The sequence below is a fragment of the Aquarana catesbeiana genome, linkage group LG05 (genome assembly GCF_042186555.1).
Source record: "Aquarana catesbeiana isolate 2022-GZ linkage group LG05, ASM4218655v1, whole genome shotgun sequence".
In the NCBI taxonomy this organism is placed as follows: domain Eukaryota; kingdom Metazoa; phylum Chordata; class Amphibia; order Anura; family Ranidae; genus Aquarana; species Aquarana catesbeiana.
The window spans coordinates 531,128,263-531,154,093 of record NC_133328.1 but is presented as its reverse complement, the minus strand read 5'-3'; the positions used below and the strand labels follow the sequence as shown (position 1 = coordinate 531,154,093).

Here is a 25,831-nt window from a genome sequence, read left to right as displayed (position 1 = left end):
GACCGCTTATTATTCTAAATAGGAAATCTTCATTTTGTTTGCAAATATTAAAGATTTTAACTACCAGCAAGAATAAGTGCTTACATTTAAAGAGAACCTGTCATATCAGATCCATCATGGCAGCGCTGGTTAGTGGGCATCCACTTACCTGCTGCCACATCCCTCACCTTGTGGTGTCACTGGCACATCACCAGCCCTCCCATTAAAGTGAATGGGACTGTCGGAGAGTCAACAGCGGTCAGAGGAGGAGCTGCTGTGGGACAGAGATGACGGTTGCTCTTTAAAATGTATGATTTAAATAGAGTTGATTTAAATCAAGCTATTTTACTAGTGATTTCAATCATGATTTAGATTGTGATTTAAACCAACTTGATTTAAATCAAATCCACCCTGGTACAGGCGCCCAATTAAGACAACAGGCTGCATTTAAATCAGTAAAAAAAAAAAACTGCAAAAATACCTAAAAATATGGCGTTTTTAGGTGTCCCTCTGCAAGAGGTGTAAGGGCTAGTTCACAATGGTTAAATACTAGAAAGGTGTCCATTTGATTTAACACCAACTAAAAATGCAAGAATAGCTTCATTCATCAGCAGCACGTGTTGGGGAAGATGTCTGAATCGGGCGCACACCATTTAAAAAGGGCCTCCTTCATCAGGCCTTGCTACAAAGCATTTACTGGATTGATAAAATTTGAGGGATCTTGAGAGGTAATTAGTATGATTGTTACAGATGCCAGTTAAGCAGGGTGGATATAAATCAATGATTTCTTTGGAAAAAAAAAATCTGATTTTTTTAAATTTAAAAATCGTTTTTTTTTTTTTTTTTTAAATAAAATGCTTTTGGAGTAAAAATTTAATCTAAAAATAGTTTTCTATTTAAGATGCATTAATAATTTTGTTTATTCAGCATGAAATGGAGCTTAGTTATATAGCATGAGGCTGTATATTCTGCAATATTTACATTTTTGGTAAACTCATTCAATGAATCCAAGCTCTGCAAGCTGAGATAACATGCACTGCATCGATGCATTCACACAATTTCACAGTAACCATGAGATAAAACAAAGGAATATTCCTTTATGCCACTGTTTTGCAAATCTATGTACACAACTGTATGATTGAACGGGTTCTGATATCGCTGTTTTACTCACCTGACAGCTTATTACTCTAAATAGAAAACCTTCATTTTGTTTGCAAATATTAACCACTTCAATACCGGGCCAATTCTGACACTTTGCTCCTATATGTAAAAATCATCATTTTTTTGCTAGAAAATTACATAGAACCCTCAAACATTATATATGTTTTTTTAGCAAAGACCCTAGAGAATACAATGGCGGTTGTTGCAACTTTTTATCTCACACAGTATTTGCGCAGGAATTTTTCGAACGCGTTTTTTTGGGGAAAAAAATTGTTTTGTGTTTAAAAAAAAAAACAAAACAGTAAAGTTAGCCCAATGTTTTTGCATTTTGTGAAAGATGAAGTTACGCCGAGTAAATCGATACCTAACATGTCACGCTTCAAAATTGCACACGCTCGTGGAATGGCGCCAATGTTCGGTACTTAAAAATCCCCATAGGCGACGCTTGAAATTTTTTTACTGGTTACATGTTTTGAGTTACAGAGGAGGTCTAGGGCCAAAATTATTGCTCTCCCTCCAAAGTTCGCGGCGATACCTCACATGTATGGTTTGAACACCGTTTTCATATGTGGGCGGGACTTACGTATGCGTTCGCTTCTGCGTGCGAGCACACGGGGACAGCGGCGCTTTAAAAATTTTTTTTTTTTTTATTGTTAATTATATTTTATTTTATTTTTTTTGACACTTTTTTGAAAAAAAAAAAAAATTGATCACTTTTATTCCTATTACAAGGAATGTAAACATCCCTTGTAATAGCAATATGACATGTCAGGTGCTCTTAATAGTGAGATATGGGGTCAATAAGACCCCATATCTCACCACTAGGCTGGGAAGCCTGAAAAAAAAAAAATAAATAAAACGATCGGCGCTTCCCAGCTGAAGCGGCACCGTTTTTTTTAATGGAGAGGCCGGGCGTGACGTCATAACATCGCGCCCGGCCTCTGACGATCATAGAGACTCCGGGGACCATCTGGTCCGCCGGAAATCTCTATGATCTACATCCGGTGCCGGCGGATCCACTCCCTGCCTCACCGATCGTAACGGTGAGTCGGAGCAAGCACCGGAGGGCGGCAGGGGGGGGGGACGTCCCCATAGGAACGATCAACCGGCGGAACGGCCGCTTTGATCGTTCCTATGGTGTAGAGATTCGCCGGCTGAAACCGGCAATATCTGAATGATGTCTGTAACTACAGACATCATTCAGATATACCCGCCCAAAGCCCAGGACGTCATATGACGTCCGTGGGCTGGAAGTGGTTAAAGATTCCAACTACCAGCAAGAATAAGTCCTTACATTTACAGTGCACCTGTCATTTCAGATCCATCATGGCAGCGCCTGTTAGCGGGCATCCACTCACCAGCTGCTGCCACGTCCCTCACCTTGTTGCATCACTGCCACATCACCAGCCATCCCATTAAAGTGAATGGGACTGTTGGTGGAGCCACCGTGGGACAGAGATGACAGTTGCTCTTTAAAAATGATGATTTAAATCAAGCTATTTTACTAGTGATTTAAATCATGATTTTAATTGTAATTTAAATCGACTTGATTTAAATCAAATTCACCCTGCAGTTAGGCCTTAAATAAAATAAAATCTGTTTTTTATATGTTCTGCTTTTGGGATCCTTCCCCTTGCACACCAAGTCTTTACTCAAGAAAAGAGTCCACCACCTTCAGTCACCAGTCCTTGTAGAACTGCCTAAGGAAAACCATTCTTAATATACTGTGTAAGACCTGACTACAGTAAGAACACCCACCACTGTAAATAGACACAAAACTTGAATATTCTATTCAATTATGTATTGTGAGCTCAGAAAAGTAAATTCTGTTGACCTCCGACACCTTCAAAATCCTTTTTGCTGCTGTGGGACGACTTCCTGTCCTGGGTGGCTATTATTGCCTCACCACCTTTCTTCTACTGCTGATGTGGCAGAAAAGCCCATTCAATTATACCTGCTAAATTTAAAACAGAGCTCAACTTTTCCACGAATACCTTTAGTTAACTAACGTACAATTACCTTCTTGCCTGGACATGTTAAAAATGCATTGAAGACACGTTAAAATAAATCTTCATTTTTTCGTTTTGGATATTTTTTACATCTGTGTCCCACTGGGAAATTTTCCCTTCACGTCCTGTCCTGTAGACACAAAGGGGGAGATTTACCAAAACTGGAGGACTCAGAATCTGGGTGCAGTTCTGCAAAGAAACCAATCAGCTTCCAGGTTTTATTGTTAAAACCTAAATTGAAGAAGCTGAAGTTGGAAGCTGATTGGCTACCATGCACAGCTGCACCACATTTTGCACACTTCAGCTTTAGCAAAATCTCCTAAAGTGAGAAGTAGAAGAGGAAGTGAGAGGAGATGTTTCCAAAGTTTGGGGAAATACCCTCTTAGACACTTGACACCAGAACATATGTCCACATTTGAACTTTTTCCTCTTTATTTCGGTTCTAATCATTTCCTTGGGGTTAATAAAGTATTCTAAATCTGAATCTGTCCCCTAGCCCAGTGGTCATCAACACCTATCCTCAGGACCCACTAACAGGCCAGGTTTGCAAGATAACTGAAATACATCACAGGTGATATCATTTGCTGCTCAGTGATTGCAGTATTCTAGTCTGCATCTCCCCAAGGTAATACATAAAACCTGGCCTGTTAGTGGGTCCTGAGGACAGGGTTGATGACCACAACTGACAAGGTTTCTGTCGCCTTGCCACTCTACAAGAACAAGTTTTGGCTTTAGAAACACTTTAAAAAGTGTAGCACTAAAAGACAAAACTTTTTTTTCTTATTTTAAATAGAGTGGAAGGATAGAACCCCTGTCAGTTGTTTTGCCATCTGTGTCCCATTGGGGAGATTTTCCTTCACTTTCATAGCAAAAAACAGTGAGAGGAAATCTCTTGAAAGCTCATAAAACAGGTCGTGTTATGAGCAAGTGCTAATATAGCGTAAAATGTGTCAACAGCCCCGCCCTCCAATTTTCATTGCAATTTCTATGCTTTTAAAAATTCTTGTACAATAAAAGGTGTTAACTGGAGTGAAGCTGCCTGGGGTTACTATTGCTTCACTTCTATATCATTGAAAAGTTGTGTTCTAAATAAAAAAATAAATAAAAAATAATAACTTCTCAACTCCCTTGCTTGAGAAGTTAATCTACTCTTATGAATTACATTGCTAATTGACAATCATTCTCTTAACATACTGACAGCTTAGTCTCAGGATTCATGGATTCTCCCCCTCTGGACTCCCAAACTCTACTCATTCTTTCCCCCCTCTTACCTTCTCCTTTACCTTTCCAGTGCACTCCACCCTTGACTTCTCCTCTTATTAGATTATTTTGTTGGTTGGGGGATTGTTCTTGTTCCCTACATTCTCCTTCCTTCTACTTTACCCCCTGTCCCATCCTTGACCCAGACAGTCATTGTTTTCTCTCCCACTTGGTAAGAGGTGTTTTAGAACTGCCTATCAGTCTGGGCTTGTACTTTCACACTGACTGGTTAGACAGGTCCCAAAAGATAGAGGAAGCAAACCATACAAACTCTGTACATCTGCTGTCTCAGTTAGGCAGCTTAAAAAAGCTCAGTACAGCTTTTTTTTTTTTTACTGAGCTAAAATACAGTCCATTAATTGTAATGCACCTATGCACACAGGTGCGTAAACAAGTGCTGTGCATTCTTCAGTTAAAAAAAAAAAAAATAAGATATAAATTTAAAAAAAATAGAAAAATCTGCATTTTTGGTCAGTAATTTATGCCTCATGCGCACAAAATGCCCCATTCAAACATTGTGCAGAACAAAAACGCGAGAATACGTTTTTGCATGTGCGCTCAAATTTGCGGGAAAATTGCGCAAACGCATATGCGCTAAAATGCGCGCAAGTGCATAAAAAAAAGCGGCTGAAAAAGTAGATGCTCAAACAGGAGTATCGTGTGCAAGAGGCCTTATGAATAGAGCTAGCTCATGATACTTGATTGTGTCATTGATTACTAAAGTCATTCTGCATTACCCGATTTCAGTCTCGTTTAACATATACTATGCATTTGTAACATCTAGACTTTGCATCTGTGTCATTGTCTGTTTATTGTGGCATAAGTTGTTTTTTTTTTATATGGTACCTAGCTACTTTACTTACAAATAAAATAAATAATAATACTAATTAAAAACAAAAAACAAAACTGCTCTGATAAAGTCCCTATGGATGCTGCAAGAAAGCAACTGAAGGACACTATCACGTCAGCAAAAAAAATTGTTTTCTAAACCAATATATCCATTTAGGTTTGTCTACTTATGCACTATGCATACACAATCAGCATGCTTTGTCTCCCACAAATTAAATATTTGAGATGTCTGAATGGAGATACAAGCGGCTGTACTGCGGGATGTACATCTGTTCTGGAATTCAGATGAAAAAAGGACACACCCAGACATATTGCATTCAAGTGCTGGAATTTCAGTTAAGAGTACTAGAATAGACCATTTCTAGGAAAACACCTATCTACATAAAAGACATTTATTTTCAGTAATAACACAACTCTTTTTTTTGTTTACCAGAAAGACAAATATAAAAGAAATGAGATCCAGCAGCAAGGATGCAGGGCATGTGGGCAAATGCATAGGGCATTTGTGGTCCCTTGTTAGCCACCCACATGGAAAATGAGCTGCTGCTTTGTGAGATATGCCCCTTTAGTCTGGGTTTACGCTTATACAATGCGAATGGGTGTGATTCTCATGTGGATTTTTGCTGGAGTTCAGTGCGATTTTACATTGCTAAAGACAGTGCGATTGCAATGCAAATTTAATGCGTTTTGGACATTAGACAGGAAGTAGTGAGGAGCAGGAGGGGTGAAATATGTAACAATCTACACAGAAAAAGCAGTATTCACACACATCTGAACACAAGATGCGATTTCAATTGATTTCTATCCCGCTTTAACTGACAATTGCGCGGTCGTGCGACGTGGTTCCCAAACAAAATTGACATCCTTTTTTCCCCACAAATAAAGCTTTCTTTTGTGGTATTTGATCACCTCTGCGGTTTTTATTTTTTGCGCTATAGACAAAAAAAAGAGACAATTTTGAAAAAAAAGCAATATTTTTTACTTTTTGCTATAATAAATATCCCCCCAAAAAATATAAAAAAAAATATTTTTTTCCTCAGTTTAGGCCGATATGTATTCTTCTACATATTTTTGGTAAAAAAAAAAAAAAAAAAAAAAAAATCGCAATAAGCGTTTATTGATTGGTTTGCGCAAAAGTTATAGCTTCTACAAAATAGGGGATAGTTTTATGGCATTTTTATTAATTTTTTTTTTTATTAGTAATGGCAGCGAGCAGCGATTTTAATCGTGACTGTGACATTATGGCGGACACATCGGACACTTCTGACGCCATTTTGGGACCATTGTCATTTATACAGCGATCAGTGTTATACATTGCACTGATTACTGTAAAAATGACACTGGCAGTGAAGGGGTTAACCAGTAGGGGGTGCTGAAAGGGTTAAGTGTGTCCTAGGGATGTGTTCTAACTGTGGGGGGGATGGACTACGCGTGACGCAACACTGATCACTGCTCCTGATCACAGGGAGCTGTGATCAGTGTCCTGTCACTAGGCAGAACGGGGGAGATGCTTGTTTACATCAGCATTTCCCCGTTCTTCCTCTCCGTGAGACGATCGCGGGACTCCTGGCGGACACAGATTCCGTGGGACCCGCGGTCACATTCACAGAGCTTGCAGCGGCCGCGCACCCACAATGCCACGTCTTAAAGGAGACGTACCCGTACGTTATGCCCAGCTGTGCCATTCTGCTGACGTATATCGGCGTGACACGGTCCTTAAGTGGTTAATAAGCTTCCATCCATAATCCATCTGTCACGTGTAATGTCAAAATCACATTTATTTGGGCCTTACCTTGCCAAGGCCATAATTTGGGCCTTGCCAAGGCCATATACTCTCCTTGGATTGTACTGGAATGTGATAAAAATATAAACACAAGATAAGCATCAAGAAAAATACTGACCCTTGCTCTGATGATTTACAGCAACAATGAAGGGCCAGGGAGCCAGTACACTAATGCCCTGTACACACGATCGGACATTTATCGGACATCCCGACAACAAAATCCATCTGATTTTTTCCGACGGATTTTGGGCCAAACTTGTCTTGCATACACACGGTCGCACAAAGTTGTCGGAAAATCCGATCGTTCAGAATGCAGTGACGTAAAACACGTACGTCTGGACTATAAACGGGGCAGTAGCCAATAGCTTTCGTCTCTCAATTTAACCTGAGCATGCGTGGCACTTTGTGCATTGGATTTGTGTACACACGATCGAAATTTAAACGATCAAATTTTGTTATCGGAAAATTTTATATCCTGCTCTCAAACTTTGTGTGTCGGAAATTCTGACAGAAAAAGTCAGATGAAGCCCACACACGATTGCACTTTTTCCATTGGAAAATCTGACCGTGTGTACAGGGCATTAGAGAGTTACAAATGTCACCTTACTTTTTGAACCAGTCTATTGCCATCACCAACCCTTGTTAAACGGCATTTTATCAGGCATAGCTCATTACAGTCTACCAGAATAAAAACCTATCATGGTCACCTATAAGCAGTTTTAAATTCAGCATTTTATTAGTAACAACAGAACAAATGAGACATATCGGTGACAGTTGTGAACCGTTGGCCTTCATTTCAGTGATGTCACCAATTCCTACTGAAGCAATAAATAGTTGAATAAAAAAAAGCTAGCTCACAGGTGTAAAAGCAATGATTATACTTTCTGCCACCTTTACATTTTCTTGCCATACTCTTCAGACTAGACAGAAGCACTGGAAATGATTTGGACAGCATCCAGGTTCTGCTGGTAATTCCCGTACTATATTTGTAGTAGTGTTACATTTGCTGTTCAGCAATTCCTTCATCAGATTCTTGTGAAATTTCCAGTAATGGTAGAATAACATTTATTCAAAAACCCATGTCTTCCTTAGTAAATTATGCAACATCCAATAAGTTCATATTCATTAGAAAACTGTATTGTAAAATCTCATTTATGAAGAAATAATAAAATCTAGGTACATGAGACTATTTATTTTTCCTGAGCACCTAATTTCCCATCTTATACAGTAGAAGGTAAACTGTATTCGTTTTCTGGGGCTTCCCTTGTACAACCCGAATTCCAAAAAAATATTGGGGCGCAGTGTAAAATCTACATAAAACCAGAATGCAATGATTTGCAAATCTCAAACCCATATTTTCTAAACAATAGAAATTATATCAAGCGTTTAAACTGAGAAAATGTACCATTTTAAGAACACAATAAGGTAATTGGGACATTGATGGCAGCAACACATCTCAAAAAAGTTGGGACAGGGCCATGTTTACCATGGTGCAGTAGCCCCTCTTCTATAAACGACACTCTGTAAACGTCTGGGAACTGAGGGGATCATTGCTGAAGTTTTGGAAGAAGAAGTTTGTCCCATTTTTGCCTGATATAGGTTTCTAACTGCTCAACAGTCCTGGGTCTTCTTTGTCGTTTTTTTCATTTCAAAATGTGTCAAATATTTTCAAATTGGTGAAACGTGTGGACTTCAGGCAGGCCAGTTAAGCACCCGAACTGTTCTACTCCGAAGCCATGCTCTTCTCATTGTCCTGAAGAAATATGCAAGGCCATCTCTGAAAAAAAGACATCATCTGGGTGGGAGCATATGCTGCTCTAAAACTTGGATATATCTTTCAGCATTGATGGTGCCTTTCCAGATGTGCAAGCTGCCAATTCTAGAAGCACTAATGCACACCCATATTATCAGAGATGCAGGCTTTTGAACGCAGCGCTCATAACAAGCCGGAAGGTCCCTCTCCTTTTTAGTCCAAAGGATGAGGTGTCCATGGTTGCCAAAAAGAAATGTCAAAATTTAAATTTGTCTAACCACAGAACAGTTTCCCACTCTGCAACAGGCCATTTTAAATGAGCTTTGACCCAGAGAAGACAGAGGTGTGTCGAGATTATGTTCAGATATGGTTTCTTCTTTAAACGACAGAGCTTTAGCTTGCATTTTTGGATGGCACATCAAACTATGTCATCAGAGGGCCCCGAAGATTACAGGCATCCAATATTGCATTTTGGCATTGTATCTTGCGCAGATTTCTCCAGATTCTCAGAATCTTTTGATATTATGTACTGTAGATCATGATATATTTCTAAGTCTTTGCAAATTTTATTTTGACAATTTTTAGACATAGCTTTTCCCGGATTGATGAATCTCTGCCCATCTTTACTGCTGAAACACTTGGACTCTGCAAGGTGCTTTTTTAGAACCCAATTGTGTTACTTACCTGTTGACAATTAACCTAATTAGTTGCAAAATGTTCTGCCAGTTATTCCTTGTATGTAACACTTACTTTGCCTGCTTTTTGCTGCTCTGTCACAACTTTTTTGAGACTTGTTGCTGCCAATAATTTCAAAATGACCTTATTTTTCTCTCCAAAACTGAAAAGTCAGTAGTTACAAATACTGTAGCTGCTGACTTTTAGTATAAGGACACTTACTTGCCCCTTCACAGCTGGTTTCTTACTGTGCGTGTGCAAGTCACCCTGGGCCTTGTGAATGGCCCCATAGTCTTCTGGGACCTGTGATGTGTCCCAGAAGACTGCGGAGAAGGAGGGGGTAAAAACCAGGTAGCCACGCGCCCCAAAAAGTGCCAAATGTGGCGGTGGAGGTTGCAAACAAGCAGAGCTTCCCCTTATAGGTGGAGCTCCACTTGAAATATTTGATATGTTTTCTATTGTGAATAAAATGTGGGTTTATGAGTTTTACAAATCATTGCATTCTGTTTTTATGTAGATTTTACACAGTGTCTCATTTCTATTATTTTCAAATCTGCACTAAAATACATTGACAGTTATAATCTGACCAGTTGGATCACAGTTGCTTTCAGACTGCCAAACCATCAGATAACAATAACCCTAAAGTAAAGTGCAGTGCCTCAAATCAGCCAATGAGAATTTATCTTTCACTAATATGATTGCAGTAAACTGTGCTAGGATTGCTATGTATTAGTGCACCAACTATATATATATATATATATATATATATATATATATATATATATCTATCTATCTATCTATCTCCTTGCCCTACTGAACATATTCATATTTACCTTTTCCTACCTAAAATGTTATACCATGGAAAGTACCTGTGCCAAAGAATGAAGCCCATTGTCAGGCCCCTAGGCAAATAGTTATCTACCCATCTTCGATCTTTCATTCACTCATGGACCCGGACAGCAAAATTACTTACCCAAAGATAAGGCGCTTGCGGTACTTCTAAGGAGAATGGAAGAATCACTTGCAGTATTAGCAAGCAAAATATCTAAAGCATAGATTTCCAATGGTCACTTCACTTTTAGAGTTTCCACAGTTTCCACAGTTCAGTTTTTATACACAACTGTTTCTCTTCCTGATCTGTACAAGTAAATACATTACTATAGCTAATCACATGAGTAAATTATTGTGTTGCCTAATGTCAGTAATGCCATTATTAATGCTGCTGTGGAGCAGTTCAAAGAAGTGCCAAAGCTGTCCAGGTCATCACTCTCCCCTCCCTATTTCCGTCTTTCAGAGCACCTCCTGAGTATACTTTATAGACTAAAAGGCTGGAAAGCTAATACTAGTGGAGAGAGAAGGGCGAGCTGCTGTAAAATGTGAGGATGAATTACTCCACAGTGCCTACAGCTACAAGCGCTTCTTTTAACCATTTGTTGAGAATATGAAAATACGTGAATGTCCATGCCAATGCTATTCCCTGGCTATCGTGTCGATGCTTTGGCTTCAATGCTTTTGGTATTACTAATCTGGAACAAGCATGCAGATAAAGACTGCCAATAGTCATTTACAAGAATAATTCCAGGTCTGTGATTAAAATGAATTAAAGTCTGACATGGCCAATCAATGGGTAATTTCAGAAACATGACAACAAATGACAGCTCCCATGCTTTTCTAATGACAGCTGTGTTCCTAATTTGTTTTTCCATCTCACAAATTTTAAGTAATTTCTAAGATTTCAGTAATAAGTATATAAAAAAAAAATTTTTATGTATTCAAGATAAAATTATTTTATCTGCATTCATTGAAGAACACAGAGGAGATCTTACGATCTTGATCACTGGTTTATAGTGTCACATGCAGGAGTAGAACACTAAGCACAAACAACCCAGCACATCCCAGGGGAAGCCCCTACTGATGACCCCCATCAGATCAGTTATTAGCAAATCAGTACAGGAGAATAACTACCCAACACTAAAAACACACAAACAACCTCAAGAGGCAGATACTGTAATGATACTTTAATGGCAATAACTTCTCCGCAGGATGTGGAAGATGTGCAAGAAGATCTGAACAAACTAATGGGGTGGGCAACTACATGGCAAATGAGGTTCAATGTGGAAAAATGTAAAATAATGCATTTGGGTGGCAAAAATATGAATGCAATCTACTCACTGGGGGAGAACCACTGGGAGAATCAAGGATGGAAAAGGACCTGGGGGTCCTAGTAGATGATAGGCTCAGCAATTGCATGCAATGCCAAGCTGCTGCTAACAAAGCAAACAGAATATTGGCATGCATTAAAAAGGGGATCAACTCCAGAGATAAAACGATAATTCTCCTGCTCTAAAAGACTCTGGTCTGGCCTCACCTGGAGTATGCTGTCCAGTTCTGGGCACCAGTCCTCAGGAGGGACGTACTGGAAATGGAGCGAGTACAAAGAAGGGCAACAAAGCTAATAAAGGGTGTGGAGGATATTAGTTATGAGGAAAGGTTGCAAGCACTGAACTTATTCTCTCTGGAGAAGAGACGCTTGAGAGGGGATATGATAGGGATAAAACTTTTCCACGGAAGGGAGTTTAATAAGACACATGGCCACTAGAACTGCATGATTCTGGCTAAAATGAGAATCACAATTTTAGAGATAGATCTCGATTCTCTCACGAGTCTCACGGCGTAACATCATCTTTCACATTAAAACAAAAAAAAATTGGGCTAACTTTACTGTTTCGTTTTATTCATTGAAGTGTATTTTTTCCTAAAAAATTGCATTTGAAAGACTGCTGGGCAAATACAGTGTGACATAAAATATTGCAGCAATTGCCATTTTATTCCCTAGGGTCTCTGCTAAAATTGATATAATGTTTGGGGGTTCCAAGTAATTTTCTAGCAAAAAATATTGATTTTAACTCAAAGTGGATGTAAACCCGAAATTTTTTTTTTTTAATGTCATGATGTAGAGTATACGATTTCCTATCATTTGAGCCCAGTCTTGCCACAAAGAGTTAATCCAGCTCTGAGCAATCCTCTTTTATTGTTCAGTGAGATAAATCTTGACAAACAGAAAAACTTTGACAAATCCTCCCCCTTGCTGTGAGTGACAGGTGATTTACATATCTCGTGCACTAGCCTAAGACACATGCATTATTTTTTAATTCCCACCCCCACTCCTTTCTTCAGCAGCTCTACAAGGATTGGCTGTTCCACACCTCATCATGATTGGGCATGCTAAAGTCATGTGGTTACTTTCCAGTCTTTTCACTGGATGTTAGAGATCATAGCAGAAGTTCAGTGTAAGAAATACACAGGAGAAAATGCATATTGACAAGGGGAGTGTAGAGGTGGGCGGGGAGTCTACTGACATCATGACTCCACCCACCGAGCTCCAGACAACAGACCCACCCACAGAATCTGCAGTTTTTCGGTTCTCATAACAGACAGAGGGGAGACATTAGACAGGTAAAGATACATGCAGGAGCCATGTATATCCTTATAGATAACCCCTATGGCAGTAGTTTAGAAAGGATGACATTGGGTTTGCATCCACTTTAAGAAACAAGTGTCAGAAAAAGATTTAGACTTTAGTGGTTAAATTTCCTGCATTTACACATTGTTGAAAACTGAAAACTTGGTAGACTGCTTATTTATTTACACAGAAGTTCTATCCCTTTGATCTAAGAAGGAAGCTTAGTTACAATGAAAGACTTGGCAGAATGCCCGTTTTGACAGCTGAGTGAGCAGATAGTAGTCTCTCCACTGGTTTATATGAAAGAATCAGCAACCTCTGCAGTAGAGATTGTCAGGGGGGTAAATCAAGATCACAATTTTTTTAACGATTAATTGTGCATCTCTAATGGCCACTTATTAAAATTAGCAGGGGGGCATCGATAGTTTCAAAAAACTATTAGATAAGCACCTGAATGACCACAACATACAGGGACATACAATGTAATACTGACACATAATCACACACTTGATGGACTTGGACTTGATGGACTTGTGTCTTTTTTCAGCCTCACCTACTATGTATCACAAAGAAAAGGATTTTACAGCAAGTAAAGAACTTGACCATTGGGTCATCCCAAGGTGCTGTGGGGTAAAAAACATAAAAAAGTGGTTGCTGCGTAAAAAAAAATTTGCAGCCACAACTGATCTCTGAAGAGGCAACAACATCATCAACTTTGCAAAACTTGGTAAAGGAATGAACAGAAGACCAAGTGGCCTCTTTACAAAATTAGGACATTGAAACCTAATGGGGAAAGGTCCACAACGCACTCACCACTCTAGTGGACTGAGCTGTAACCAAGAATGGAGATTCTTGATGCTTAATAGCAAAGGCCTGAACCATAGTCTGTGAGATCCACATAGAAATGGTGACAAAGCCGAATGACCCTTGCGGAGACCATCCACAACCACAAAGGGAGACTTCTTATGGAATGCAATTGTGAGGTTAAAAAAGAACGCTACCTAAATGCTCTGACCATATCCAGAAAAAGAATAGCAAACTATTTACCAGTCGTGGACAAAAAGCTGGAAAAATAATATATCTTTGTTCACAACGCAACACCACATTCGGCAGGCAGAAAAGTCTAGGATGAAGCATCACCCTGTCATTGTGAAAAACTAGCAAAGGTAGTTTATGGGACAATACTGCCATACAGTAGCACTGGTGCAATTGTGGCACAACACAAGGCTGTGGCCCGCATACAGAGTCCCTTGAGTGGACGGAGTAGCCAGGGCCCCAGCAGTGAAAGGATGGAATGGAATGGAGAGATACTCACAGGGACAATTCAGGTGTTTCAGAGCAGCTGGAGGTTGCGTAACTTCAGGCAGATTGCCTCCTGCCAAAGCAGGACACGGACAAGTCAGCCAGAGACCAGACTAGTCATATATGTCCACCAAAAAGTAAACCAACAGGCTGCCCAGGAAAAATATTACAGGGCTATCTCCATCAGACCATAGATGCTGAGGGAACTTCATGCACTTGATGGCTGGACTAGCAAGACTTTAATGGAGGAATATTATCCAGACTGTCACCTAGCCAGAAATAATTGAACATCTCACAGTGAATTTTTATTTAAAAAATAGCAACAATGAACTTAAAAATCCCAACAAATCCTAGGTCTTAGATTCTACCTACTTGATGCTAGGCAAAAAACAGAGCTGCTTGTAACAGATGTGGTGGTCACCAGCATAGGCTGCCCCAAAACTGTGCTGCTTTTGTTTTGTACCCACCATTCTGCAGAAGGCACTATAAACCAATGGTCAGGATGTAAAGATATATGCTGTGTCCTTCAAATAGAAACTACACTATATTGTCAAACAGCTTCAACTCTTCTATGAAGGCTGTCCACAAGGTTTAGGAGTGTGTCTATGGGAATATTTGACCATTCTTCCAGAAGCGCATTTGTGAGGTCAGGCACTGATGTGGACAAGAAGGCCTGGCTCACAGTCTCCACTCTAATTCATCCCAAAGGTGTTTTATCAGGTTGAGGTCAGGACTCTGTGCAGGCCAGTCAAGTTCCTCCACCCCAAACTCGCTCATCCATGTCTTTATGGACCTTGCTTAGTACACTGGTGCGTAGTCATGTTGGAACAGGAAGGGGCCATCCACAAGCTGTTCCCACAAAGTTGGATAAAACTGCAGAAGTGACGTTCCTTGCTGCGGCGCCGTGAAAAGGAAGTCCCAAAGAAAATAAATGAAAAAGGTATGGAAAAAAAAAAAATGGAAAAAAAACCCGAAGGGTGGTGCAGAATGCTTATGTTTTCAAATGAGTTACATTTTTGCCTGAAACGCTGCTTTAAATAATTATACAATAGTTCACTTGATATCTCCTGTGGGGGGGGGCCCACAGTGTATTTTAACCACTTCCAGACCGCCGCATGCCAATATAGGTCCTAAATTTGAAGAGGGATATCTTTGTTATGGCAGCAGCTAGCTGCCATAAACCTGGTATCCTCTTCTTCGGCGGGCGGTCCGGTTTCCGATAATAGTTGTCTTCATGCGGCGGATTCGCCGCCGGATTTATCAGCGGCGGGAGAGGGCCTCCCCCTTCCACCACACTCCGGTGCCCTCCGCTGCTTACCAGAGTAGGCATGGAGACAAGTGAGGGGAAGATGGCCCCTACCCGTCTCCATACCATTGCAGGGCGGAAGCCCATAGCTCTTAACCACATGCCGACCAGGCCATAGCCGAAAGACGGCTAAAGCGCGGTCGGCTTATTCTGGGTGGGCATCCATGGACGTCCCCACAGAATCGGGCGCGCAGCCGGGAACATCTGTGACCGCCGGGTCTGGGGGACCTGGCGCATCACGGTAAATTGACGCTGATATCGGCCGTTTACCACGTGATCACTCCGTCAAATGACGGAGCATCACTTGTAAACAAACCGGCGTCATGTCATGACAGCGGCTCCTCCCTCTCTGTACCGATCCAGTGTGAGAGGAGAGAGGGAGAGATAGTTTGCAGCGCTGTGGGCACTACAGATCGAGCCCACAGCACTGCTCAGTGCCCATACTCTGCCAGAATTTTTTTTTTTACCAAATTTTCAGTCTTTTTTGATTTATAGCGCAAACAATAAAAAACCCAGCGGTGATTAAATACCACCAAAAGAAAGCTCTATTTGTGTGAAAAAAAGGACAAACATTTCAAATGGGTACAGTGTTGCATGACTGAGTAATTGTCATTAAAAGTGTGAGAGCACCGAAAGCTGAAAATTGGTCTGGTTAGGAAGGGGGTTTAAGCGCTCAGTGGTCAAGTGATTAACTGATTCAATACCGGGCCAATTCTGACACTTTGCTCCTACATGTAAAAATCATCATTTTTTTGCTAGAAAATAACATAGAACCCCCAAACATTATATATGTTTTTTTTAGCAAAGACCCTAGAGAACACAATGGCGGTTGTTGCAACTTTTTATCTCACACAGTATTTGCGCAGGAATTTTTTGAACGCGTTTTTTTGGGGAAAAAAACTGTTTTGTGTTTAAAAAAAAAAACAAAACAGTAAAGTTAGCCCAATGTTTTTGCATTTTGTGAAAGATGAAGTTACGACGAGTAAATAGATACCTATTATGTCACGCTTCAAAATTGCACACGCTCGTGGAATGGCGCCAATGTTCGGTACTTAAAAATCCCCATAGGCGACGCTTAAAATTTTTTTACTGGTTACATGTTTTGAGTTACAGAGGAGGTCTAGGGCCAAAATTATTGCTCTCGCTCCAACGTTCGCGGCGATACCTCACATGTATGGTTTGAACACCGTTTTCATATGTGGGCGGGACTTACGTATGCGTTCGCTTCTGCGTGCGAGCACACGGGGACAGCGGCGCATTAAAAAAATTTTTTTTTTTTTATTGTTAATTATATATTTTTTTTTTTTTTTTTTGACACTTTTTTGTGTCAAAAAAAAAATTGTAAACATCCCTTGTAATAGCAATATAACATGACAGGTGCTCTTAATAGTGAGATATGGGGTCAATAAGACCCCATATCTCACCACTAGGCTGGGAAGCGGCGCCGTTTTTTTGAATGGAGAGGCCGGGCGTGACGTCATAACATCGCGCCCAGCCTCCGACGATCATAGAGACTCCGGGGACCATCTGGTCCGCCGGAAATCTCTATGATCTACATCTGGCGCCGGCGGATCCACTCTCCGCCTCACCGATCGTAGCGGTGAGTCGGAGCAGGCACCGGAGGGCGGCGGGAGGGGGGGGGGACGTCCCCTCTCGCCTCCCATAGGAACGATCAAGCGGCGGAACGGCCGATATGATCGTTCCTATGGTGTAGAGATTCGCCGGCTGAAACCGGCAATATCTGAATGATGTTTGTAACTACAGGCATCCTTCAGATATACCTGCTCAAAGCCAAGGATGTCATATGACGTCCTTGGTATTGAAGTGGTTAGCCATTTTTATTTATTTTTTTTTTTTCAAAATGACAAAAAAAAAAAAAAAAACGTTATTGCATTTTAGTGTAAATATGACATCTGAGGTCTTTTTGTCATGCTTTTTTTCTATTACAAGGGATATTTACATTCCTTGTAATAAGAACAAAAGTGAAAATTTTTTTTTAAAAGCACAGTGTAAAAATAAAAAGGTAAAATAAATAAACGCGCCCTGTCCCTCCGAGCTCGCGTGCAGAAGCAAACGCATATGTGAGTAGCGCCCGCATATGAAAAGTAGAGTGAGAGCAATCATTCTAGCCTTAGACCTCCTCTGTAAGTCAAAACATGCAACCTGTAGAATTTTTTAAACGTCGCCTATGGAGATTTTTAAGGGTAAAAGTTTGTCGCCATTCCACGAGCGGGAGCAATTTTGAAGCGTGACATGTTGGGTATCAATTTACTCGGCGTAACATTATCTTTCACAATGTAAAAAAAAATGTGCTAACTTTACTGTTGTCTTATTTTTTAATTTAAAAAAAGTGTATTTTTTCCAAAAAAAGTGCGCTTGTAAGACCGCTGCGCATATACAGTGTGACAGAAAGTATTGCAACGACCGCCATTTTATTATCTAGGGTGTTAAAAAAAATGTATAATGTTTGGGGGTTCTAAGTCATTTTCTATTTTTTTTTTTTCTAATTTTTTTCCCTAAAGCCACTAATCACACCTATACATTTAGAACAGGTTTGAATCTGATTGATGCATGCTGGAGATCACTGATTATTTTACACTATATTATTTTTCATAAACAGGGAGATATTTGTTTAACCCCTTGCCGACCAGCGCACGACTATGTACGTCGGCACAATGGCACGGCTGGGCAAAAGGAGCATACAGGTACGTCCCCTATTAAACCGCAGCATTGTCGGCGGAGCGCCCTCGCCCGCCGTGTACTCAGTGACCGCGGGACTTTATGTCCGCCGGGGGCCCACGATCGTGTCACAGAGCGACAGAACAGGGAGATGTAAACAAGGCATTTCCCTGTTCTGCCTAGCAACATGACAGAGATTTACTGCGCTCTGTCAACGGGAGCAGTGTTCTCTGTCATGTTGTTGTGAGTCCATCACCCCACAGTTAGAATCACTCCCTAGCAGGCACATTTGAAGGAATTTGGGGGCCCCAAGCAAAATGGACATTGAGGCCCCCCCAACCCCCCCCGCACACATGCAAAGCCCCCCTTACTACCCCCCCGTGTTCTTTTTAACCCCCTCCCTACCGCGTACCGCGCGGGAGGAGATTCAGTTTCCTGTTCCCGGCCGAACTGAAAGGAAGTGAGCACTTAGTGTGTGTACTTCCTGTCAGTCCGGCCGGGAACAGGAAACTGAATCTCCCGAGTCCTGTACCACTTGGACTGCAGGAGGAAGGAAGAAGAGCTCGGCCACGCTACAGGCTGCAGCTTATAGGAAGCGGCGGCACGGCTGGGGCCCCAGGCCAGCTCGGGGCCCCAAGCAATTGCTTGTTTTGCCTGTCCTGTCGCGACGGGCCTGCTCCCTTAAGGACACACTTAACCCCTTCCCTGCCAGTGTCATTTACACAGTAATCAGTGCATTTTTATAGCACTGATCGCTGTATAAATAACAATGGTCCAAAAATAGAGTCAAAAGTGTCCGATATGTCCGCCATAATGTCGCAGTCACGATAAAAATTGCAGATCTCTACCATTACTACTATAAAAAAAAATATACTAAAAATGCCATAAATCTGTCCCCTATTTTGTAGACGCTATAACTTTTGCGCAAACAAATCAATATACGCTTATTGCGATTTTTTTTTACCAAAAATATGAAGAATATATATTGGCCTAAACTGAGAAAGAAACTTGTTTTTTTATATATTTTTGGGGGATATTTATTATAACAAAAAGTAAAATATACTGCTTTTTTTTCAAAATTAATCACTCTTTTTTTGTTTATAGCGCAAAAAATAAAGACCGCAGAGGTGATCAAATACCACCAAAAGAAAGCTCTATTTGTGGGAAAAAAGGACAAAATTTTGTTTGGGTGCAACATCGCACAACCGCGCAATTGTCAGTTAAAGCGGCGCAGTGCCATATTGCAAAAAGTGCTCTGGTCAGGAAGGGGTTAATTCCTTCCGGGGCTGAAGTGGTTAGACAATGCATAAAAAAACCTTTGTTCTTTGATCAGTTTAGACAAAAAAATAACACTTAAGAAAGTTCTTGCTTAAGATGGTTCATTTTAGGTTTTACACAAAAGAATCAAAGTAAAACGGAGAGTCGCGTGTTGGTCTGTTAATGAGCACTGGAAAGTACACAAGATCCTACTTCAGAGAATCTAGCCATGAATAAACACTTTGTGGATGTGAAAGCAAAGGGAACAAGGAAGCATGAAATGGGGTTTACCAAGCAGAACAAAGCATGTCACCTATTTGTTTGCTTAAATACATGTGTAGCTTGTTTTCTGCTATTCTGAATTTTCAGCCTGCAAAGCCAAATACACAGAATATCAGAAAGTATTGAGTTTTTTTACTCTACAGTATATAAAACAATCCATCCAGAAGGTTTGAGTTTGTCGGTTAAAGCTGCAATCAAGGTACAAAATGTTTAATTTAAACATATTCCTTGATCACCACAAAGGATATAATGCCAGTCTTTGTGCACCTGATGTTGACAAAAACGTACCCAAGCTCTACCCCATGATTGTAGAATGATGAGCTGAATAACGGTGCTCAGGCTTCTTGTGTACCATAAACATCAAAATAGCAAGAAATGCCAGAAACTCGATTGCTTCTTCTAAATCTTTATTGAGCACCAACAGCAGTGCAACATCTAAAGTGCTAACATGCTTTGGCTGGAGCCTTCCTCATAGCATACAGGTCTGCCAACCTTCTGCCTCTAGCTATAGAGATACAAAAACACTGTCGTCACTTCAGGCGCTGATAGGTCTTCCAAGGTGTGGAGTAACAGATGTCAGATAAAATGGTGGTGTGAAAGGTATATATCGTATCCCAAAACTAGGTGGATGCTGCCTTCCTCAGATCGGGTAATCCGAAAGGAACTACAAGAAATACAGAAATAGAAGGCGCGCACACCTAGTGCATTACTAGAGATAATTTAATAATAGGAAATTTTTGTATAACAGTGAATACTCACAAAATGCAACTGGCAAAAGGCCATAAACACTGTGCAGGGACATGCACAGAACACGGGGTACAGCTAACGTGTTTCAGGGGCGCACCCCCTTACTCATAGCTAGGCTAGTCTCATACACTGTGGGCAAGTGCTTTTACTGTATAGGGAATAGTGGAATTGAAAATTTTGTGTCAAAAAGAGCCACGCCCTCAAAGGGGGGAAAAGAAAAATGTATTTATATATATATATATATATATATATATATATATATATATATATATATATATATATATATACACACACACACACACACACACACACACACACACACACACACACACATAAAAACTCCATCATGAATAAATAATGATAATTCATTCAAATCCATGAAATATTGCACAGGTGTAGGAACACATAAGCAAAAAAGGGATACAGGATTGATAAATGGGTCAATCCATGTCTCACCTCTACATGCCTGAAGTAGCTGCGGGAGGGGGGTTTGGGCACTCAGAGATGTCCAAAAACCACACACTAGGATCACCCGACCGGAAGCTTCGGAATTGCCAGGAACAGGGGAAAAACCCCAACAGACGCCAGCAGGATCATCCCCAGTGTATTACACCGATCAGTGAACACCCGATGTCACACAGCCCCTTACCAGACCCCAGGGAACCAGCTCAGTGCCAGGGGGAATCCACTTCCTGGAAACTCAGGAAGACGCCAGATGACAAGTGACATCATGGGGCGGGAGCAGTACAACAGTGTCCCCTTGGACATGAATGGGCAAAGATAGATGGAAGAAAAAATACAAAGAAAATGTAAAAAATATTATTTTTCAAAAATTAAATTAAGAAATAAAAAAAAATAACAAAAAATTCTCTGACAAAAAACGGAACCACTAAAAAATAGTAAATTAATAAAAAAATAAATAATTAATAAAAAAATAAATAACAAAAAAATGAATAAATTCATGGATTTGAATGAATTATTATTTATTTATTTGTGTATTTATGAAGGAGTTTTTTGTTTTGGATATAGGTTTTTGATATGGATTCTGTCATTTTTACATTAGTGCAAATATATATATAATACATTATATATATATATATATATATATATCTACCATCATCATACATCATCATTGTGTCAAACAAAGCCTGTGCAGAGAGCTGAGCTGTGGAAAAGACCAACAGGCCCACCTACCACAAACTGCCTGCAGAAAACTAAAGGAGGGGGCAGATACCAGACCAGTTACCCTGCACAAAAATAGAAAGCAGCAGTGATTGGTCTGTGTTACAGGAAGTACCTGCACAGAGGGCAGGGTTTCAGACTGGAATTACTGCACATTTGGAAGAAATAAAACAAAGCAGATCAAGATTCAAATAACGCTTTAAATCTGTTCTCCAGGCAAACCATTAAATACACAGATAAAACACATACATGGGAGCTGTTTAACCTGCTAAAGCTTCTATCCATCCAGTTCTGATATTTACACATTACTGCCACCACACAGTACAGCCAGGTGTATGACACCAATTTCACTTTCACCATTAGTGACACTAAACTCTTTCCTCATTGGACCTGGAAGACATCCTCAGGACTGAATGCTCTGTCAGGGCCTCCAACCGGGTGCAGTAAAATACCTTTATTTGATTTCACTAAGGTCGCAGCATGAGCCACACACACATGGGTTTCTGTCGTTTTCCCCCTTTTCTTTTAGTTTTATGTTCTTTCTTATAACCTGTATGGACGTGGCGTCTGTGCCACATGGTCTGTACAGGTGTTACTCCATGCGAGATCTCTGTAATGCTCCTCAAATCTTTAAATAAAAAGATTTAAAAAGAAAAACCTAAACTTTGATTTAATAATAAAAAAATAAATTCAACTGAAATATGTATTCCTAACACAAAAGTTCCCTTCTTTTGCTCTCAGGCTCCTTCAAAATTCCTTTTCTTGCTGCTGTTTTCTGACTTCCTGTTAGACGGTGGCTACATTTATTCTCCATGGTCCCACTGTATTTCTGAACATACCTGCCCTCTCTTGCTCACCCCTAAGATGGACTATAGACTATGGGATCTGTAGTGTACATAGAGCAGTGCACATTACTGCAACTAACGTGTACTGTTCACTCCAAACAACAAGTGATGGGGAAAAAAGAAAGGTCCAGGAGCTCACAGAGGACATTACAAGTAGGGAAAAAATACAATAAGAAACAATTTAAAGCGATGTTCCACCCAAAAAATAAAAGCCAGCAGCTACACACACTTCAGCTGCTGGCTTTTAACAATAGGACACTTACCTGTCCTGGAGTCTCGCAATGTCGGCACCGCAGCTGATGTTTCCATCAGCTGTCGGGTGCTGCCGCCGCCATTGCGCGTAAGGGAACACGGCAGTGTAGCCTTACGGCTTCACGCCGGGAACCCTACTGCGCATGCGCGAGCCCCCGCTCCTCTCTCCTACTGGCCCGGCGAGAGGGAGAGGAGGAGGAGGGAGCCCTGGGGTCATGTCACGGGCCGCGGCCCGGACTTCCGGAAGTGGGAACAGGATACCTGTGAAAGACAGGTATCCTTTCCCCCCTACCCCCGAAAGGTGCCAATTGTGGCACCAGAGGGGGAGAGGAGACAAATGAGCGGAAGTTCCACTTTTGGGTGGAACTCTGCTTTAATGAAAAATAGATTACAGAGCCCTTAAATAGTGGACGCGTATGAATTATTTTTGCGGAATAAGGATATTGTTTAGTATAACTTTAAGGAGACCCAGGTTATCATGTTTTACCCTGACAGCTAAATACTGATAGGCTTTCAATGTGTAGATGTACTTACTGAAAGGCTGCCTGTTGCTGCAATTAGAGACTCTCAAGTAAAGGTAACAGCACCACAAGTCTGAAAATCTTCTACACTTCTAGCAAAATTTGATCCTCCCAATTTTACTAAGCTTGGCCCTAGGGTAGGTATGCATTGTTAACAATGACAGCAGCAATCAATGTCGAACTTAGGAGATTTTTGTATCTGCACCAGAAACGCTGCAGGGCCAGGGAGGGTGGGTGTAGTGCTGCTGGCAACCAGGAACTCGGAGGATCTGACACTCCTGGCAGCGTTAGGCTCGGTTCACACTGGGGCGACTTGTCAGGCGACCTAGTCGCCTGACAAGTCGCCTCCCGTTCTGTGCTATGGAACCGTTCTAATTGGAGCGACGCAAGTCGCTCCGACTTAGAAAAAGGTTCCTGTATTACTTTGGGGGCGACTTGGGGCGACTTGCATAGACTTCTATGCAGAAGTCGTCTCGCAAGTCGCCCCGGCAGTCGTTTGCAGGTCGCCTCGCTGAGGCGACCTGCAAGTCGTGCCGCCCATGTGTGAACCGAGCCTTAAAGTTCTGGTAGAACTGTGAAGCTGATTTTAGAAGCTTCAAATTGCTGCAGCAGGGAACAATTTGTTAGGAAACTTGAAGAACTATCATAAATGTTTAAATTTCTTTTAAATTTATTGCTCCGCAGGTGACCATATGCATATACTGTAGACCTTGGTCCCTTTCTGATCGGTGTCAACTTTGTCCCTTAAAACTGCCTCTATATGTTTTCTAAAGTTACACCCCCTTTTGAAACCCAAATTATGGGCATTCCTGTGGGAGGGAGTACAGGCAGCACAGAGCCCCACCCCCCTCTAAGCTAAGTGAACAGTGACTATTAGGAATGAGAGTGGCTTGTTCATTTATTCTAATAAAAGATCACTCCGAGCTTTGGCTCTGTGTAATGTATCTGCCTTGTAATGCCCTGTACACACGATAGGATTTTCTGATGGAAAATGTGTGATAGGACCTTGTTGTCGGAAATTCCGACCATGTGTAGGCTCCATCATACATTTTCCATAGGAATTTCCGACACACAAAGTTTGAGAGCAGGCTATAAAATTTTCCGACAACAAAATCCGTTGTTGGAAATTCCGATCGTGTGTACACAAATCCGACACACATGCCACGCATGCTCAGAATAAATTAAGAAACAAAAGCTATTGGCTACTGCTCCGTTTATAGTCCCGATGTACGTGTTTTACGTCACCACATTCAGAATGATCGGATTTTCCGACAACTTTGTGTGACTGTGTGTATGCAAGACAAGTTCAAACCAACATCCGTCGGAAAAAATCCATGGATTTTGTTGTCGGAATGTCCGATCAATGTCCGACCGTGTGTACAGGGCATTAGAGTACAAACAGCCGCAGATACATAACACAGAGCCAGAACGCTGAATGATCTTTACTGTTATAAATGAACAAGAACTAAAAGTTTTAGATTTTTGTGTGTCCATCAGGGCTGTTTGTACACATCCACAGCCTGGACGATAAATCACAGGGCATTACAGCACCGGTGCCATGTACACCACAGCCTGACATTGCCGATTGCTTGTTTATAAAACTGAAAGCTCCCAGAGCACTGTGTCATCCATGTGTAGTATACAGTCTATGTGCACAACTGCTGATAAACACACAGCGCTGCCAACTTTGTGATCTGATTTTGTAAATGGAAGCGCTGGTCTCTCGAGTGACCCCTGCTGCCAGAGACCAGAGCTGTCAATCGCAAATCCTTCCCCTTCCAAGGAATATTGTCAAACACGGGGTAAACCTGTCTGACCACGCTGCTTAGAAACGATGGGACGGATTTACCCACTTGCCATTCGCAATACATAAAGTGCTGTGAAAAAGTATTTGCCCCCTTCCTGATTTTTTAAATTTTTTTGCATATTTCTCACACTTAAAATGATTCAGCTCAAACTAATTTTTATATTACACAAAGAAAACCCGAGTAAATCCAAGGGGCAGTTTTTAAATTATTATTTCATTTATTAAGGGAAAAAAGCTGTTCAAACCTGCCTGGCCCTATGTGAAAAAGTAATTGCCCCCTCCAATGCTGATTCATGAATGAACTGTGATTAACCACAATTTTTTGGAAAGCTGAGTTAAATATTACTTGCCAGACCTGTTGAATCAAAAAAAATCACATAAATATAAGATGTCTAACACAGTGAAGCATGCTAATAGATCACAAAAAGCCACACATCAGCCATGGGAGAGTTCCAAGGGCGAAGCCACTGCTGACCAAAGAGAACAGAAAGGCTCATCTCACATTTACCAAAAAACATCTTGATTATCCCCAAGACTTTTAGGCAAATATTCTGTGGACTGATGAGACAAAAATAAAACTTTTTGGAAGGTGTGCATCTTGTTACATCTGCATAAAACTAATACAGCATTTTTCATAACAAGAACATCATACCAACAGTGAGACATGGTGGTGGTAGCGTGATGGTCTAGGGCAGCTTTGCAGCTTCAGGGCCTGCACG

The 25,831-nt window shown here is 40.9% G+C and overlaps 1 protein-coding gene across 3 annotated transcripts in view; it reads right to left on the bottom strand.

Annotated features, from left to right (window-relative positions):
• The window catches only part of SGK3 (serum/glucocorticoid regulated kinase family member 3), a 125,307-nt gene that overhangs the window by 62,719 nt on the left and 36,757 nt on the right, over positions 1 to 25,831 (bottom strand). Inside the window, exon 2 of one of the 3 annotated variants that reach the window (XM_073631760.1) lies at positions 3,160 to 3,279. The exons of 1 other annotated variant lie outside the window; for it this stretch is intronic. The gene's annotated coding sequence lies outside the window, so the exon portion shown is untranslated. Of the gene's footprint in view, positions 1 to 3,159; positions 3,280 to 4,420; positions 4,615 to 25,831 lie in introns of those variants that run through there. One more of the 3 variants, XM_073631761.1, reaches the window with a different exon arrangement.